We start from the raw sequence: 17723 nt of genomic DNA on the forward strand, positions 1-17723 counted from the left end.
GCTCCTAAAAGGATTGTTAGAGGGATAATAACAGAGAGAGGAAGAAGCTAGAGGAGAGAATTAATCTCGCTTTCTGCTCAGGCTTTAAAGTTGCTCTGTGGAGAGGAAAGTTCTGACTGGGATCTGACGATAGTTCGTTTTGGATAAATAGCCACTGTATCGTGGGGGCAGAGAAACTAATCAATGTTCAGATGCTATCTCCTAAAATGTTGACAGCGGCAATTTATGCGCTTTAAGCCAGATCATCCTGCTCTGTAAGACGGAACAATCCTTTCGTGATGAATAATGAGAAAGGATAAAGATTCTATTGCAAAGTAGACGGGTTTAAAAGGCACTTAATCAAAAGAAATCAGAGCTCCAGCACTTAACATTTAGTTGACTATCAAATCTTTGCGGGGAGTGGTGCAAGACACATTCCTCGCCTCCTGCTTGTTGGTGTCTTTCCCAGGCATGTCTCTGTGGTAATGGTGGTGATGATTTTACAAGGCTCCATCTAATTAGCTTGTTACAGAGAGACTAATCAGAGCCAAGGCAGATAATTAGAGCCTATCAGCTCTGGAATGATAATGAAGAATGTAGTAGTAAGTGCGTATGAGTGTGTTTGTGTTGTATGCGTGTACGCGTTTGCGTGTGCAAGGTGAGAGTCCATACGTGTGTACGGGCAAAAGAGAGTGCACGCCGCATGTTCCGAGGCTGCAAATGCATGCGACTCCTCTCTGATCTAAATAGGGAGATGCTGTGAATGATGCCCTGTGAGCACCAAACCGACACGAGTTGCCTTACCTGACCAAGACAAAAGATGTGATCAAATAATGGGCAGGGGCTCACAGGCTCCACTGGATCTTTTAATGTCAAATATGCTTTCTGTGCCCAGTGTGATGAAAGGCTGGTCTATATTTTACAATAGAATCCCATATGGATAAGAGCATATGCTGGATGACTAACATAATAATGTATCATAAAAAGTTGGATGGCAGAGGTGCAATGTGTGGTTGGCAAAGGCTCAGTAAGTACAATGGTGTAGCTCCAAGTGAATGCGCACACGTCTGTGCAGTATTATGCATGTGTGTTCTATCACTGCAAGCCATTCTGTTGATGTTTCCTGCTGTTAATCCTCTCCTTGGGTACTTGCTATATAAAGCTGCTAAGTGGCTTGCCTGTATGAAAAAAAGTTGTCTCAAGTGCTTCTGTGCACATATACACTGCCCACAGTACAAGGACAGTGAGGGTGTGTGGGAAGGGGATGAGAGGAAACAGAGTAAAGGAGAGAGGCACAGCTACAGAAACACAAATATCTACAGAGAGAAGGAAAGAGACATAGAGAGGGAAGAAGGAGGCAGCGTGGTAGAAGGAGCATTGTGTGATGGTTAGCACAGAACGCCAAATAACATTGCAGAGACAAGAGCACAGGGGAAGCACAACACACAGCGTAGCACAACAAAAGATGGTGGGAGAATCTATGTTTGGAAAGAAAACATACAGTAGCGGACCGTGAGAGGAGAAAATTAAGACAGAACACACAGTATAATTAACAACCGTTTTTTTCTAATGCATCCCCTGTTCCTTGTACTCTCATTGAGGGGAGAAATTAAGATACAAATATTTCTGTGTGGAATTAAGCAAATTGCGTCTGCAAGCATAAATATCAATGGCCCGTGTGAGACGTGGAATTTCAGGGGTGCTTTTTTAGCAGCAAGTGAATGGAAAATGAAAATCAGCTCAAAGGGGAAGTAATGAGGTACATTAGCCAAATGTTTGCAGTGTTAAGGAGGCTCTTTTCAAAGCCGCCCACCACAGCCCCCCATCTCTGTGCTTAAATCAGAGTGTGAAGCCATCAGCAGGAGATCAACACGCTAAAAGCACTGGGGACAAAAATCTATTAACTCAGGGATTCCGGTGCCGCACACCACGGACTCTGCTCGGCTCAGAATGGCTGACACGCTAAGCATGTAAATACACATGCAGGCACTTTCATCCCAGAACAATTAGAAATGGTAGACGACCTCAAGTTCTGCTCATTTCTTCCAGTCCGAAATCTGCATCACTGCAGAAATTGTCAAAAACTGTGTTCAATGAAGCGGTAGGTACGTTTTTTGCAGACTTTGCAGCAATATCATCATTTATCTGTAGGTACTATACACCCAAACTATACTCAAAAATTTAAAAAGCAGTATTAAAATGAAAAAAGTTTTGATATAGGGTTTTGTATTTTTATTTTTTCAATGGCTATTAGGCTTTAAATGAGAGCAGGCCATTTGAGAACACGTGTAGAATTTTGTTTGCAGCTGGCTTCCTGACATAAGCAAGACCTTCCCTAAAAAGACCTCATCTGGATAACAGAACAGCATCTTTTGCTCTGTCAGCAGTAATGATGCCTTGATGGATTCCGTGTGCATAATGCACCCTATCCGATCAGAGATTCTACCTTCTGCTAAAGCCAGATTCTGTGCTGTTCCCAGTTGATGTCTCTCTTTTTCTGTTTGATTTTTATGTTGTCTACAGTCAAAAATCAGACACATAATAACATTCCTCCACTGCCTTTGAAATGAGGTGTGGGTCAAATCCAGTCCTCTTATGCTTGTGGGGGGGCTCAGCTTTAACGCAGCAGGAGAGCTGCTAGGGCTTGCCATCAGCTTCATATGTCTGGGGTCGGCATCTGTCCATCTTTGGTTTTAGATGGATTAAGCTGAAAGCTTTTATTGCACTCGCAGAAGGTTAACAAGACACTGTAAATTCAAGTTGCACCACCTTCTCTTTACCCTGTGTCCTCTGCTATGCTTCTGAAAGTATTTCCAACAGAGCTCTTTTTTTATGCCCAATCTACTGCTGACCTGTTGCCAATTAGCATTAATAATGGAATACGCTACCAGGTTTTATTTTGTAATTGTCCAGCCTTTATTACCTCAGCTGGGTGACACAAGGTTTGATTTGCATCCCAACTGTTTTGGAAATTGAGTTTTACATTTATGGAAAATCTTACATTAAGTATAAAAAACACAGTAAATCAACATATTGTGCTGATAATGAAGTTGTAGTACTTACATACATCACACTCCTAAAATGTTTATCAATGCTCAATTTCTTAAAAGCTCTATAAAATCTAAAGAAAATTCAGTGATTATCAAATTATATATAATTATTTATTTATTTGCTACACATAATACCAGTCCTGAGAAAACATCTATTGTTTGATTTTTTCAGTTTATACAATTAAATGTTTGTGTCTGTACTGTTTTCAGTTTTAGGATATTTGGTGTTTAAATGATTGTATGCTGGGATTAACACCACTGTGGAGGACCCATCCAGCTTTACTAGTGACTCACAGTACTTAAGTCAATAATAAGAGTATTAATGCTTTTCGGAAATACAAAAATTAGGTATTAATAATTTTTCAGTCTGTCTCTCAAATTTCTGGTGTCAGACCCATAACCTTGTTAGAGCCTGATTGATATACTGGCAGGGTCAATATTAGGTATTTGCCAAGATATCGGTACCAGCATTTGTAACAGAAATAGAAAAGTCCAGAGAGATTGGAGAAACACCCTTCAAATATCTTATAAGTGTGGACATTACATAGTTTACCCGCCAGAGTGGTTGCCCCATGATCAGAAGGTTGGGGGTTCAACTCCACTGAATGGCTACCCTGTGGTACCCCTGAGCCTGGTACCGTCCCTACACACTGCTCCCCGGGCGCTGCATCGGTGGCTGCCCACTGCTTCACTGGATGAATGGGTTAAATGCAGAGGAGTAATTTCCCTACGGGGATTAACACATACACACATTATTAGCGTGCACTCTGCAACTTCCCTGTTGGTAACGCAACAAAATACAACCAGCTGAGGTAAGCATCACTAGCCAAAGTGTAAATGAGTAACTGTACATAACTGCCATATTACCTTAGTAAAGACATTGTAACTACAGGTAACAAACGTCAGGGAAATCTGTCTATGTTTTGTGTGTCCGAAAGAAAGAGAATATATCAGCTGCTACATCAGATTTTCAATTCACCAATTACCAGTATCATTGTTAAAATTCCTCTGAACCCCTGTATAGGTATCCAATAATACCTAAATACAGTATTACAGACTCACACACTCAAGAACAATTTCTTCCCAAAGGCCATAACCACCCTTAACTCATACACACACCAATAACACAGACCCCCTCCCCAGTTTTCTATTTCCCTCTATAATCCTGTGCAATACCAAATTCTATGTGCAATAACCAGAATTGTATATACATAACACTATTGTACATTTTATATATTTTTTTCTGTTAATACTGTTCATATGTATATATGTGGCCCCCCCAATTTATTTGCACTGAGTTGGAGATGCTCTGTATCTCACTGTACAACTGTATAGTGACAATAAAGGCATTCTATTCTATTCTATTCTATTCTATTCTATTCTATTAGCATGGTTAACTGTTACTTTTACCTTGAACTTAAATATTAAATAGCTTAAGTATTAGACATCTTTGCTATCAAAGTCACTTACCAAATTAAACATGATGGGCTGAACACACATTTAATAGGCTGATGTGTCTGAGGACTTGGACCTCCACCCACCATGTTCTGTTACATGATTGTGTTAAACATGCTGGAACAAAGTGGCTGTGTTTGCATAGCGCTTTATTCCCTTCTGAATTGTTTTTACTGAAGCCATAGGGTACCCATGATTGCAACAGCTTCTCTTTTTCTTTCTTTCTTTTTTGTCTTTTGCAGCCACTTTTTCTTGTCTGCATCTGTTTCTCTAAATCTGGGCTGAATTTCAGGGAAGGCTAGGTGGGTGGGGGTGTTAAGGCAAATACACAGAACACAAGCAAACTAAGGAAACCAATTTTACAAAAGAAAATGCTGCAAACTGCAAATCACATTTACTGAAAGAGATGCAAATACAGCAAAAAAATGACAAATATTGCAGAAAGAGTAAAATATTTTTAAAAGGCACTATAGAGACAAATGGGATGGGATACACTTGTTGTTTTAACTTTAAAACTGCCTTCTGTTCACATTTTCTGTTTAGGTCTATCTCTTTTCATTCAGTTTCCACATGCTTCTCTATTGATTTGGTACTTTAATTCTTGAACAGCACTTTACAACTTTTATGCCAGAGAAAAGCGCTTTATAAATACTTACTTAGTTATTTACTTACACGGTTCTTGTTGCCACGTTACCACTAGACAAAACTATTTTTTAAATGTTTGTTTGTTTGAGCACAGGATTCAGATGTAATCTCAGATACTTGCTGTTAACCCTGCAACCTTTGTAGCATTTGGCTGTTTTTTTCTTTTGTGAGTTTGTTTTCTATTGTAGGGTTTGTGTGGGCATCTGAACAGGTTGTTTTGGGTTTAAGTGTAAAGTGTGTGGCACAAATCATTTTACAAACATACCTATGTGTAAATTTTTAGTATTCCATTAATTGCCCAGCCATATCCTGAGCAGTATAATCGGTTTAGAAGATGGATGGATGGATCTTTTCTAGCTGGCCCCTGACAGCTACAGTCTCTTTTCTGGTGCCTGGGTTCATGTTTCTTGTATTCCAGCCAAACGAATTCTAAAACTTCTTCCATCCCTTTTGTTTGTTGCTTTGAGCTGAGAAAAAATGTGCCCTATTCACTTCTATTCACCCGCACAAAAGAGGAGGATTTAGTGAGGAGCAAGTGTTGAATAGAGATATACTGGTAGTGTGCAGCCTTCTGGGAAAGGAAAATAAATAATTTAGCTAAACATTTTCAATTTCACTTAAAACAACTGTGGTTTATGAATTACTCTTTTTGGTTTTGCATATAAAAATAACAACATTTAATAAGTTTAATTTAACAATTTTGTTAAATAAGCTTAACAAAATTGCTTTAAAATATTTCATGTCTCCAGCAAGCTTTCATATCCACAAGATATTTTTCATCTAATTACTTTCAAACAGTAATGCTCATTAAATAATAAATACCACAATTCTGCAGTTTATTCAGCATAATCAAGCATAACCTCAACCAATTTATCAGTGAATACAGTATTAAAGTCTCAGAAAACACAAGCTGACCCCTGACTCACTGACTCCTCTTTTTATTGCCTGCTGTATGCGATGCTTCGGACCAGGAGAAAAAGTTGTAGCGTCACATTACCCTCACCTCCATCCTCATTTCCTCAGTGATGTGTGTGCTTCTCTCTAGAGCCACAGGCAAGGGCAGAAGTAGCTTCCCGGCATTCACATGACGAGAGCTATATGCATCATGCACTTCTATCTTTGGGATCCTCCACAATTCTGCAGCTTAAGGCTTAAACCCCAGGAAGACCTTTCATTGCAGGCACTACCCACACACTTTCAGTCAAAAGCAGCCTGTTTTTAAAAATGCAATATATGGTATAAGACCAGTGCTATACAATCGTAAAATTCACGGTAAATTCTAACTAGCTAAAACAACTGTTTTCCCTCTCTTGACAAGCCAGACTCTAGAGTTAATTGACTATAAATGGAAGTCTTTTCAAGACCTCCTTTGGTATAGCCTTTGCCACCCATAAACTGAATGTAGATTTGAAAGTGTCTTTGAACATTTGTATGATACAGATATTTCACTGTTCATTTTGTCACTGGGTTAAACAAAATGCCATAGACTGTATACAAATTATGGACACAGGCACTGTGGTAACACCCCAGTTTTACATTTTGTTACTGTGAACCAGGACAGATCTAATGGAGAACCCAAGGACAATGCATGTTCATATAACTCAGAAATCATACCTTGCTTTATTAGCTATTTCACTCGGAATGGGACCATAGTTTATAATATATACACCATGCTGTGTTAAATAAGATCTGAAAACAGCAAGTGACAAAGTAAACGCATTAGGAAATTGTTTACTGAGGCATTTGATTGAGGATGGCATTTGAATGAATGTTGAAATCTCTTCTTTTCACACTTTTCTGGCCAAGTGGCAAAGTATAGATTGGGTGAAATTTAAATGTTTAGCCATGCAGTATTTTTTTTATGAGGAAAAGGTTTTGTTTGGTATTCATATCACAAGATATGTTAAGGTCAAGGTCAAGGTCAAATTTATTTATATAGCACATTTCAAACAGCCGATGCTGCACAAAGTGCTTAACAATATAAAAATGGTATTAAAAAGCAACAATGTAATACAATAATAACAATAAAAACAATAATAGGACAATAAAAGAATTAAAACAATAACTAAACTAATTCAAATAAGACCAAAATGCTTGGGTCATAGTGTGTTAAAAGCCAGGGCATAGAAATGTGTCTTTAGTAATGATTTAAATTGCTCAAGTGTTTGTACAGATCTAATATTTAAGGGGAGACTATTCCAAAGTCTGCGACCTGCCACAGAGAAGGATCTATCACCACGGGATTTGAGATTAGTCCGTAGGATGGACAGCATTAGTTTTGAGCTAGACCTCGTGGTTTTTCCTGGAGCATAGGCAGAGAGGAGCTCAGACAGGTAAGGAGGGGCTCGGGCATTAAGTGACTTAAAAATAAAAAGTAAAAGTTTAAATTGGATCCTGTAGGAGACAGGAAGCCAGTGTAAAGAAGCTAAAACTGGGGTTATATGCTCTCTCCGTTTGGTACCAGTTAGCAGGCGAGCAGCTGCATTTTGAACAATCTGAAGACGATGGATGGAGGCCTGATCTAGACCATAATACAATGAATTGCAGTAGTCTAATCTGCAAGTAAGAAAAAGGTGAATAACACGCTCAAAGACGTTAGCCGGAAGGTATGGCTTTACCTTGGCTAGCTGTCTTAACTGAAAAAAACAGGACTGAACTACTGCACTCACCTGCTTATTCACTTTAAAAGAACCATCAATGTAGACACCGAGGTTTTTTACATGAGTTTTACAATACGAGGAAAGGGCGCCCAGAGTGCTGTCGATATGATTAAAGTTGCCAAAAATGACAACCTCAGTTTTATTTTCATTTATCTTTAAAAAATTTAATGACAACCAGCCTGCAAGACAGGAACATAACATGCTATATCAGGATTTTAATAAAGAGTTTACTTGTAAACTGTGTTTTATTTGCATGTAAAGACGTGTTTGGCCTCCTTTTTAATACAGCTAAACAAGTTTTATTGATCATTTTGAAGATTTAATTATCTACATTTTAAATTAGCGATGATGCTGATTATTGCAAAGATATTTCTCTAAAGTCATATTGCACCAGTAGCCACAAAATTTGGTCTACACAATTAATTTCAGGGCATTTAATGTTTCATATACAGCGTCATAAATATGGAACTACGGTCACTCTGTACCAAAAAGAAGCTCCCAAGATGTCCTAATGGGAGGAGCTGCATACATTAATGTAAAATTAAAAACTGCACTTACTGCTGAGTAGTCATGTAGTCATACCGCTGCTCCATTGAAAGTGTGCTGACATATTGCATCGGTGTGTGGTTCTCCAGCTGCACCACAGCACACAGAAAGGCACTCCAGAGGGTCATCAACATGGCCCAAAAAATCATTGGACATCCTCTTCCCTCCCTGAAGGACCTGTACAGCACTCGCTGTCTCAAGAGGGCACGCAGCATCCTACGGGACTGCACACACCCAGGACACCGGGTGTTTAAGCTGCTGCCGTCTGGCAGGAGGTTCAGGCTGCTGAGGTCCCGAACAAATAGACTCAAGGACAGCTTTTACAACAGGGCAATAGCCCTGATCAATGCAAATAGCTGACCTGACTGGATACCTCCCTGGACTTTTTTAGGGGGGAGGTAACAATGTTTAAAACAATAACAATAATATTTATATTTATAACAAGGTGCAATAATAATTAATGTGCAATAATAACAGTGTGCAATACACATACACTTATTCTTCTTTGTTATACTAAGTTAATATACTGTGTTGTGTTGTTTGTTGCGTTGTGATGTGTCATATCGTGTCGTGTTGTGTTATATGTAGTGCCGACGTAGGACAGTTTTTCCAATTTCATTGTACTACTGTACTATGTATGACTGTGCAATGACAATAAAGAGTTATCTTATCTTATCTTATGTGCAAGTGTTTGGGGTTACAGCATCAACTACTCTGATGGTATGTGCCCTCTTCCAAAATATGCTAATTTTGAAAGCCCGAGGTGCATGCTCCTTCTGTTTGACATTCAGTTAGCGCAGTATGTTAAAACATGAGACAGCAAAAATAGGGTCGTGGGTGATGTCTGTCTGGATGTTGTTTTTCTTACGACACCCCTTGCTAAATTTTTCATTTTAAATTTAGTTCAGTTTTTGTCAATAATTATGATCTTTATTATTTATGTAAATTCTGCATTTTAAAGGCTCAATGAGGGTCATATATTATTCTTCAAGCATCTTATGTTATTCTTCAAAGTTAATTTTTTCATCAAAGTGGGGTTTTTTTCCAATGTTGTACTAGTTAATGAGAAACTGATGAAAGCCAGAATGCCCTCAGAGGGTCAAACATCTTCAAGGAAGAATGGTGTAATATGAAGTCCGTATAATGAAGTATTCACAACTTTAAGTGGACATAACTTAAACATTTGAAGGCTACAGATCATTTTGGTGCTTGCCTTGCTTTCACTTATATTGTCTGGTGTAAAAGCCTCTTTTGCAATAAAACTGTAAATTCCTGCCTGAATGAGAATTAATAATAAATTCTTCAGCATTTCTGTTGAAAAAACAAACAAACATGCATGAGCACAAGTGCAGTTTTTTTTTCTTCTTTTTTTGGCTGTACCATGCAAAACTTCAAAGTAGTAACATGCTGACCAGATATCATTTGAACATGAACTGACAGAAGAGTGGAGAAGCAAAAAATACATCCATGATGGGCACGTTAGTCACATTCAAAGTGACTCATCAAATCCCTGCAAGCGATAAAGATGAGAATATAAATTTGCCCAGCTGAGGTAATCAAAACGTCATGTCTTTACTCAAAAACTTCTTCCTTGCTTCTGTCTGTGGAACCTTTGCTGGTTTTATCTCAGTAACCTGGCCCAATTGAATATATAATACAAAAAGGGTTTAGCTGTAACACTTTTTTATATTGTGGTAACAAATGATGGCATGGTGATTATTAATGTAGACTTAGTATTTGAAACTTGTTTCATAAACTATCTATGAACATCTGGATGGCTATTGTAAAGTAACAGATGTTAAACCTTGTAAACTATTAACAGGTTGTAAATGCTGTGTAGGGCACTTATAAACATCTGGGTGACTAGCGTACGGTTGAACGTGATGTTTACAGTAGTCACTTTACAGAAGTGAAAGCATGGGGGAAAAGCTATTATGCGAACAAAGATGGAGGAAGAAATGAATCTTATGTTTGGACAAACAGTGGGGTTGAAGTATTCCTCAATACATGAAATATCTGTCTGTGTGTGCTGTGTGTGCAGGAGCTGAGCAAACAAATTTGGCATACAGGTGCATCCTGGGCCCCTGAAGGTTCTCATCTATATTAGATATTATGATGTTACACATGTTGCCTAGCAACCACCTGCGAACAGACTAAAATGGTTTGCTTCTTTGCTCATACAACACCTCATTGTTTTTAATTAGGGCTGGGTATCGTCACTGACTTCTAGAATGGATTCTTTGCCGATTCACAAGGTCCTGAATTGATTCGATCCACGATTCGATTCAATTCGATTCGATTCGATTTGAATCGGAGAAATTTTGCCTCAGACAGTCAGAAATATTATAATTCTGCTGACTTATCAGTACATATCGATATTTTTTATATCTATAAAAAGAAAGCTGACACTTGTGAGACTTTATCAAAGGTGTGAGCATCACAGCAGATGTCTTTGTGTCAAAGTAACTGAGGATAAAACACAGAAAAACATGAAGGCAGTTTTCCTGGTCTGGGTTTTTATAGCAGATGACCTTAAAAATATTGTGCAGTCAAAAAGAAGTGAAGCAGAGCAAAGTTAAAGAGGTTTGATTAGAGACACAGCTAAGCATTTTGCAATTTTGCATAATTTGTTTACATTTGTTCAGTATTGAACAGCAGAAATGAGGCTTTATTGTCGGAAGTAAGTTAAAAAACAAACAAACAAACAAACAAACCAGCGGCTGGTGGGTAATAAGTAAGCGAATAATGCAAAAAACAGAGATTTTTAGATGGGAAACTATTCCTGAGAGAGAGAAAGAGAGAGAGCTCTACATGAAGTGAGATTTTATCGTGGTGGAAGCACAACAGCAAAAGTAAGAGGAAATTCGTGACGATGTTTATGTGAAGCGAAATGTGAAGCATAGTTTGGATCTTCTTTGGCTGCTGGTTCAGTCAATATTGTTGTTTTTTGTTTTGTTTTGTTTTTGGGGGTGCCGTCGGGTGAGAAAGGCGACATCTCACTGATTCGGATGCGTTGGGTCTGCGTTTTGTGTTTACGTCTTTGTGCAGAATCCGTGTACCTGCTTTCATTTACTGTTTTAGCTGTTTGGTGGTTGGAAGTTTAACCTGAGATTCTGGCGTTTCGGGCAAAATAAATTTATATTTAAAAATCGATTCAGGATTTTAATGAATCGATATCACATTATCCAAGCCAGAATCGATTTAAATCGATCATCAAAACCCACCCCTATTTTTAATCTGATCTATAGCTATAAAAGCTGGACTATCGTTTATCGTTTATTTATGTATATAGTACATTTAATTACAACAATAGTGTTGGCCAAAGTGCTGTATAAAGATAGAAATTACACAATAAAATGAAGTAACAAAATCAAATAGCATCAATATCAAATAGCAAATGCCAAATAACAGATAAATAAGTAAATAGGTACATAACTCTCATGCTGCGTTAGAAGCCAATGAGTAAAAATTTGTTTTGAGATTGGATTTAAAAAGGTAGGGGACAGCAGGGGCCTTTCTAGTGTGGAGAGGTAAATCATTCCACAATTTAGGCGCCGCGACTGCAAACGCACGATCACCTCTATGAACCAGCTTCGGCTTTGGTATCACAAGGAGCAAAAGATCACCTGATCTAAGAGCTCCAGGGGGCCAATGAGGCTGCAGTAATTCAGACAGATACTCTGAGGCCTGTCCATTCAGTGCTTTGTAAGTCACCAATAAAATTTTATACTTAATTCTAAAGCGGACAGAGAGCCAGTGGAGTAAGGCAAGCATATGTTTGTATCTCTTTGTTCAAGTCAAGAGATGAGCAGCAGCTTTCTGGACCAGCTGGAGCCGTGCTAAACAAGTCTGGTTAACGCCTGCATTTAAGAATGACAGTAGTCCAGTTGCGGTCGAATGAAAGGGTGAATTGCCTGTTCTAGGTTTTTAAAAGATAAAAATGATCTCACCTTGGATAAAAGTCTCAGTTTAAAAAAAGACCGCTGTACAACTGAGCTAATCTGTTTCTCAAAGGTGAACTTATTTTCAAATATAACCGCCAAATTTTTAGCATGCGATCTGACGAACAGTAATAATGGATTGCATTTATATAGCGCTTTTCGAGACCCTCAAAGCGCTTTACAATTCCACTATTCATTCACTCTCACATTCACACACTGGTGGAGGCAGCGACAGCTGTAGCCACAGCTGCCCTGGGGCAGACTGACAGAAGCGAGGCTGCCATATCGCACCATCGGCCCCTCTGGCCATTACCAGTAGGCGGTAGGTGAAGTGTCTTGCCCAAGGACACAAAGACCGAGACTGTCCGAGCCGGGGCTCGAACCGGCAACCTTCCGAAAAGACGAACCAACTCTTGAGCCACGATCGCCCTCTACTAAAATGCGCAGATCAAGATCTGAGGTACTAGAACTATATATGATATACCGTGCTGCCTAGCAACCACCTAGCAATGGGCTAACGGGCCAGTTTCCATCTTTATGCAAACATTGTATCATTTTAGTTTCACAAACAACAGCACAAACAAGCCAAACATTACTTTAGCATAGCCACATTCTATTAAAAAGATTCTGAAACAAAAAATTATTGATAGATTATAAAGTGATTAATTAGTATAATTAAAACTGATTGAATGTAATTTTAATAATTTTTAGAAAAAAATAACAATTTACTACTAAGTTTAATTGACTATAATTATTATTATTTACTTCAAAAATTATGCTTTATTGTTTCGCCCACAATGTAGAATTGTGGGCAATTCTACATAAATAAATTCTACATAAATACACTTCATGTGGTTTTTAGCGTGGTATGTCCAGGATTACTCCTCAATTAAAAAAAAACCCCTAGGTTTGGGTTTGCTTGTCAGTTGGGAAGGCTGAAAAGCTATTGAGCATGGGCTAAAAGAAAGTTCGTCATCCAAAATATTCCTAAGAAATACATAAATTGTCAAGGTTGATCAGGAACTCCACTAACCTTTCATACAGTCAGAAGGCATTTTTGTGCGGTGAGGCAGGAGAAATCTTATTTTCTAAACCTTGGAGATATAAATTTCATACCATCTTTAATCATTCTGATATGCAATCTTCTCATAGTTTATTTAAGCACAAGTAAAGGGGAGATTACTTTCAAGTCAAAAGCTTTAAATTGAGCCAGTTCCAATTTCCATCCCAGCAAAATGTTTGGCATGCTCTTAAAAGCAGTTAGTCATTCTGTCATGGATCTTTTTAGTCATGCTGTTATATTCGTCGCATAGAAAAGTCCGATACACAAAGAACTCTGTCAAGAGAAGACACATTACATTTGTTTTATGGTTGATTTTTGTTTATTTGTTTTTTGTTGACATAACCTAAAAAACGGTCTCATACGTGACATCAAAATTTTTTTAAGACTGTCAAAAAATCTGGACGTTAGAGGCCACGTTCATTAGAACACAGATGAGAGTTTCTTTTCTTCCTTCTTTATGTCCTTTATATACAAAGGGCACTTTATTGATTGTTGACTTTGTGTCTAGATAATAGAGTTGAAAAATGTGCTATTTGTTTCTGAAAGCCTCAATGGGAATAACAGTTTTAAGTGTCTATACACAAAGAAACAAGCTACCAAAGTCAATGATGAGGTCTACTGACAAAACCCACAGTAGAAGGATTTTCTGCTTTGCTTTCACACAGATGATCATGGTTACTGCGGCACATGAGCTTCATTTATATTTAGACAATTAACTCTTCTGACAGTTTTCTTTTTGCTGCTTCCACATCTACCTTGGCCACAGCGTGTTGCAATAAAGAGAAATGATTATTCACAGAGGTAATGACCTATTACACACCACTGGCTTGAAGCCTTTCAGCTTTATTGAGAATTAAATAAAACATTTACAATAAAACGATTTTACATTTTACCGAACAGTCCTTGACTTTGTCCACCTTGTTACAGAAATTCACATATATGTGCCAACATTTATTTAACCCTGTTGCAATAGCATATGGTATATTGTTTTGATTGGTACAGAAAGAAGTGCTGAATGAATAAGCTTTGTGTGTGCTGAGTTTTACAGCACTGAGAAGGTGTGGATGACAACAGGGAAGGACAAACCACTGTCCCATCAGTACTGGAGGGAGCTCAGAAAGGTCAGTGGACTTCATTAATAAAACAGCGTATACGCACAAAATCTGCGTGTAAATCATGCATAGGCATGCTTCGCACACAAATCAGCGATTTATCAATATTTTCGTACCTAAATTTGTTTGTAAAGTACAAACAACACGAGGGTGTGTTGGTCTGCTTGATGGATGAAGTCCTCCTTGATATATGAGCAATGCCTATCTTTTGCAGCTCCTATATATTGACATTTCCACCCCCTTCTTGTCCAAAACAGGAGCACAGATTACCACTGGTACTGTTGTAGTTTTCATGTCCCACATCTTCTCCATTTCTCTTTCCTTCTATGTTCATATTTTGAGAGTTTTTCTATAACTTTCAGAGAGATTTCTTTCAGTGAGGACAGATGTCGATAAGCAGACAAGTCAGCTCTATTAGTCTTGATTTCTTTATCAGTTTGTATTGATATATCCCATAGTACAGCAGCCTCATCACTTTCAGTTACCATTGAGGGTATGTGTTCATAATAACATTTATCTGATATCTATTTTTTGTTCTTCTGGCATAGCTGGTGGTTGGCTTGTTTTCCATTATTTGTATCACTGGCATGTTGAGCTCCCTTTGAGCTCTATTCTGGATTTAGCAGCTTTGTAACGTAGTGGTAATGTTTTCTTAGTTCTTTCATGGTCTCTAGCTATCTTAAGGAGATTATCCTCTTTGTTTTTGAGGTATGTCCCAGCCAGTCATTGTTCTTATAATGATAATAATAATAATCATAATAATTTTTTTAGGGTTTTCCAAAACCCCGTTAGCCACAAAATGCTTAGAACTACACAGTAAAAAAAATGGAGTGTCAATATTTCAGAGTAAACCTATTTTAACCTAGATAGAGTATTTACAACTCTAAGAGGAGTAAACCAGCTCTAACATCAGAGTTAAAAGTCAGTGTAAAGTTTGTTAGTCACACAGTGAAGACTTAACTCCACACAGTGTTATTACCAGTCCGCAGGCGTGTGCGGCCTCAGAGCTCTAATGCGCAGGGAATTTTCTCCGAAGAGCTGCCACAGTCAGGTAAGTGAAGTTAACATTCCCAGACTGGTAACATTGTTTAAAAAGGTATTTTTAAACTAAATAGCTCTTTATAGTTTCACTGATGTCGAGTGAGGACATGTTAGCAGCATTTACCCATAGGTTTAATGGCATTCCAGTAGCTACATGCTAGCAGTTGCTAAAAGTTCAGATGTTCGTTATCTTCTCACTGCGTTAATATGAACCTAAAACATTTTAACTATGTATTTCTTCTAAATGCTGTCTAAATAATATCATTGTCACATGTCAAATCGCACAGTTTGAACAACTAAATTACCGTTTATCAGTAAGCTAATAATCGCTAATTAGCTTACGTAAGCGAACATACTTTCAGAAAAAGTGGGTAACATTACCATAAAGTTAACTTTACTGGTTTATATTATTTTAAGCAAATACCAAAGGCATACACTACTTTAGAGTTTTGCTCATTATTTAGTAAGAAATATGTATTTTGTGTAAATTAACTGATAGCAATGTTAATGGCATGTTAAGTAATATTAAGTAATGTTTCTATTTTATAGAAAGGTTTAAGACTACGCAAAAACCAAATCTCTGAGAGATGCAAACAGAAGACGGATGAGAAACATACTTGAGGCTGAGATGACAGAATAACATGGGTAAGAATCAAAAATGTAAGATATAAAGAAACATTTTAAACATTGTATTATTTTTAATTGTGATGTTTAATGCCAATTATTGAATTTATACATTAGGACATCTCCCCCTAAAAGCGTAAGAGTGATGTATGCGCAGGGCATTGTTGCTCTGTCTCCATATCTGGAAGACCCATATTCACAACATGGATATGTAAGTAAAGGGAACTTTTCAACATTAAATACATAATTGCCCTCAGAAATGTTGATAACATAGTCCTTCTTCGTTTATTTAATTACATAGAAACATTACTACGATCCAGAGAGCAGTTCAGGATACATTGCATGGCGGTTGAAGACCATTCAAAGAAAAGCTGTGGAGGAAAGAAGCGTCTCAGTTTGCAAATCTCCCAAAAGTAAGTTCACTTATCATTTAAATGATACTGATGTAATTTGTAGGCAGGATTCAATCAAACACTTCTCTATGTTCGGTATTTTTGCATTACAGATAGAACAAGATTTCCGACTCCTGTTTTGTGAGGTCACTGGGAGCAAATTCTTGGAGAGGTGGCTCACCAATCTCAAAGCAAAGGTTGTAAAGGAAAGTCATAGACTTGTCCCCACCTCAGAGTTCTTGGAGTTAATGTGCAATGCTGAGTCAGGTACTGAAGTTGAGAATGGTATGATTGTGACTGTTTTTATTTGCCATTGTTGGTTATATAGATAATTCTGTCAATTCAATGTATTTTTGGAATAATTCTTTGTTTATTCGTCTGTAGGCTGGGACAGTGACTTGTCTACTATCTTGCTGCTGCTACATCTGCTACCACCATCTGCACAAGGGCGAAAGAGACCAGGAAAGATGTCTGCATCTCAAGCTGTCAATAACCTCATCAAATTCCCAAAGGTATGTTGTTTAAAATATACTTTCCATCACCTCTATTTTCATGGACAGTGAGTTGAGCTAATCTACTGTCAGAGGATAGTCACTTAATACTGTTGTTTAATGTGTTGTTGTAGGCTGGAACCAGTGTACAGCAGCATCTGACTTACCCGAAGCAGTCAGCCCTACCTTCTTATTCAGGGATCCACAAGAAGCAGCATTCACACCTTCATTGTGATTGAGAAGCATGCACTTCCATGTAAAGCGACAGGTTCAGTAGGAGCCCTTGATGAACTCTTTAGGGCCCACTATGTCTTATTATGGCCCAACTTTTTTACTTTTCTGCAAACAACTACGACATTGGGGAAATGTCATATTGCTTTCTCTAGTGAGCATCATAGAACTGTGAATTGTAAAGGTTTGTTACGTTAATTAAATGACATTGAAATGAGAAACATAATAAATGCTGTTACTTTAACCTGTATATTTGTTGTTATTTCCATAATGTAGGATAGATCACAGTTATTTAGTAATATAGCATCATAAGATGAATATGAAAAAATCACACTACAGAGAAATAAAAATGATATATTATTACACATCAGAGTGCTATTATTAAACTAAATTTTGAGTAAAAATAGCTCTATAAAGTGTAATCAAATTTCTCTGAACAGTGTGAATAACCCTCAGTGTTAAATATTTTTACACATTTTGTTGTTAATTTTGA

General features: G+C 37.7%; 1 protein-coding gene and 1 long non-coding RNA gene across 2 annotated transcripts in view; one reads left to right on the forward strand and one right to left on the reverse strand.

Moving 5' to 3' along the window:
- Positions 1-17723, reverse strand: part of LOC146664539 (neural-cadherin-like) — a 107021-nt gene that overhangs the window by 68015 nt on the left and 21283 nt on the right. The gene's annotated exons all lie outside the window — the stretch shown is intronic.
- On the forward strand, positions 16233-17020 carry LOC146664540 (uncharacterized). The gene is made up of 4 exons (XR_014912484.1): positions 16233-16327; positions 16418-16529; positions 16622-16775; positions 16893-17020. It is a non-coding gene; the product is annotated as an uncharacterized LOC146664540 (long non-coding RNA).

This window comes from Rhamphochromis longiceps, linkage group LG7, assembly GCF_057381845.1.
Source record: "Rhamphochromis longiceps isolate RC_006_pf linkage group LG7, R_longiceps_female_GT1.1, whole genome shotgun sequence".
Taxonomy (NCBI): Eukaryota; Metazoa; Chordata; class Actinopteri; order Cichliformes; family Cichlidae; genus Rhamphochromis; species Rhamphochromis longiceps.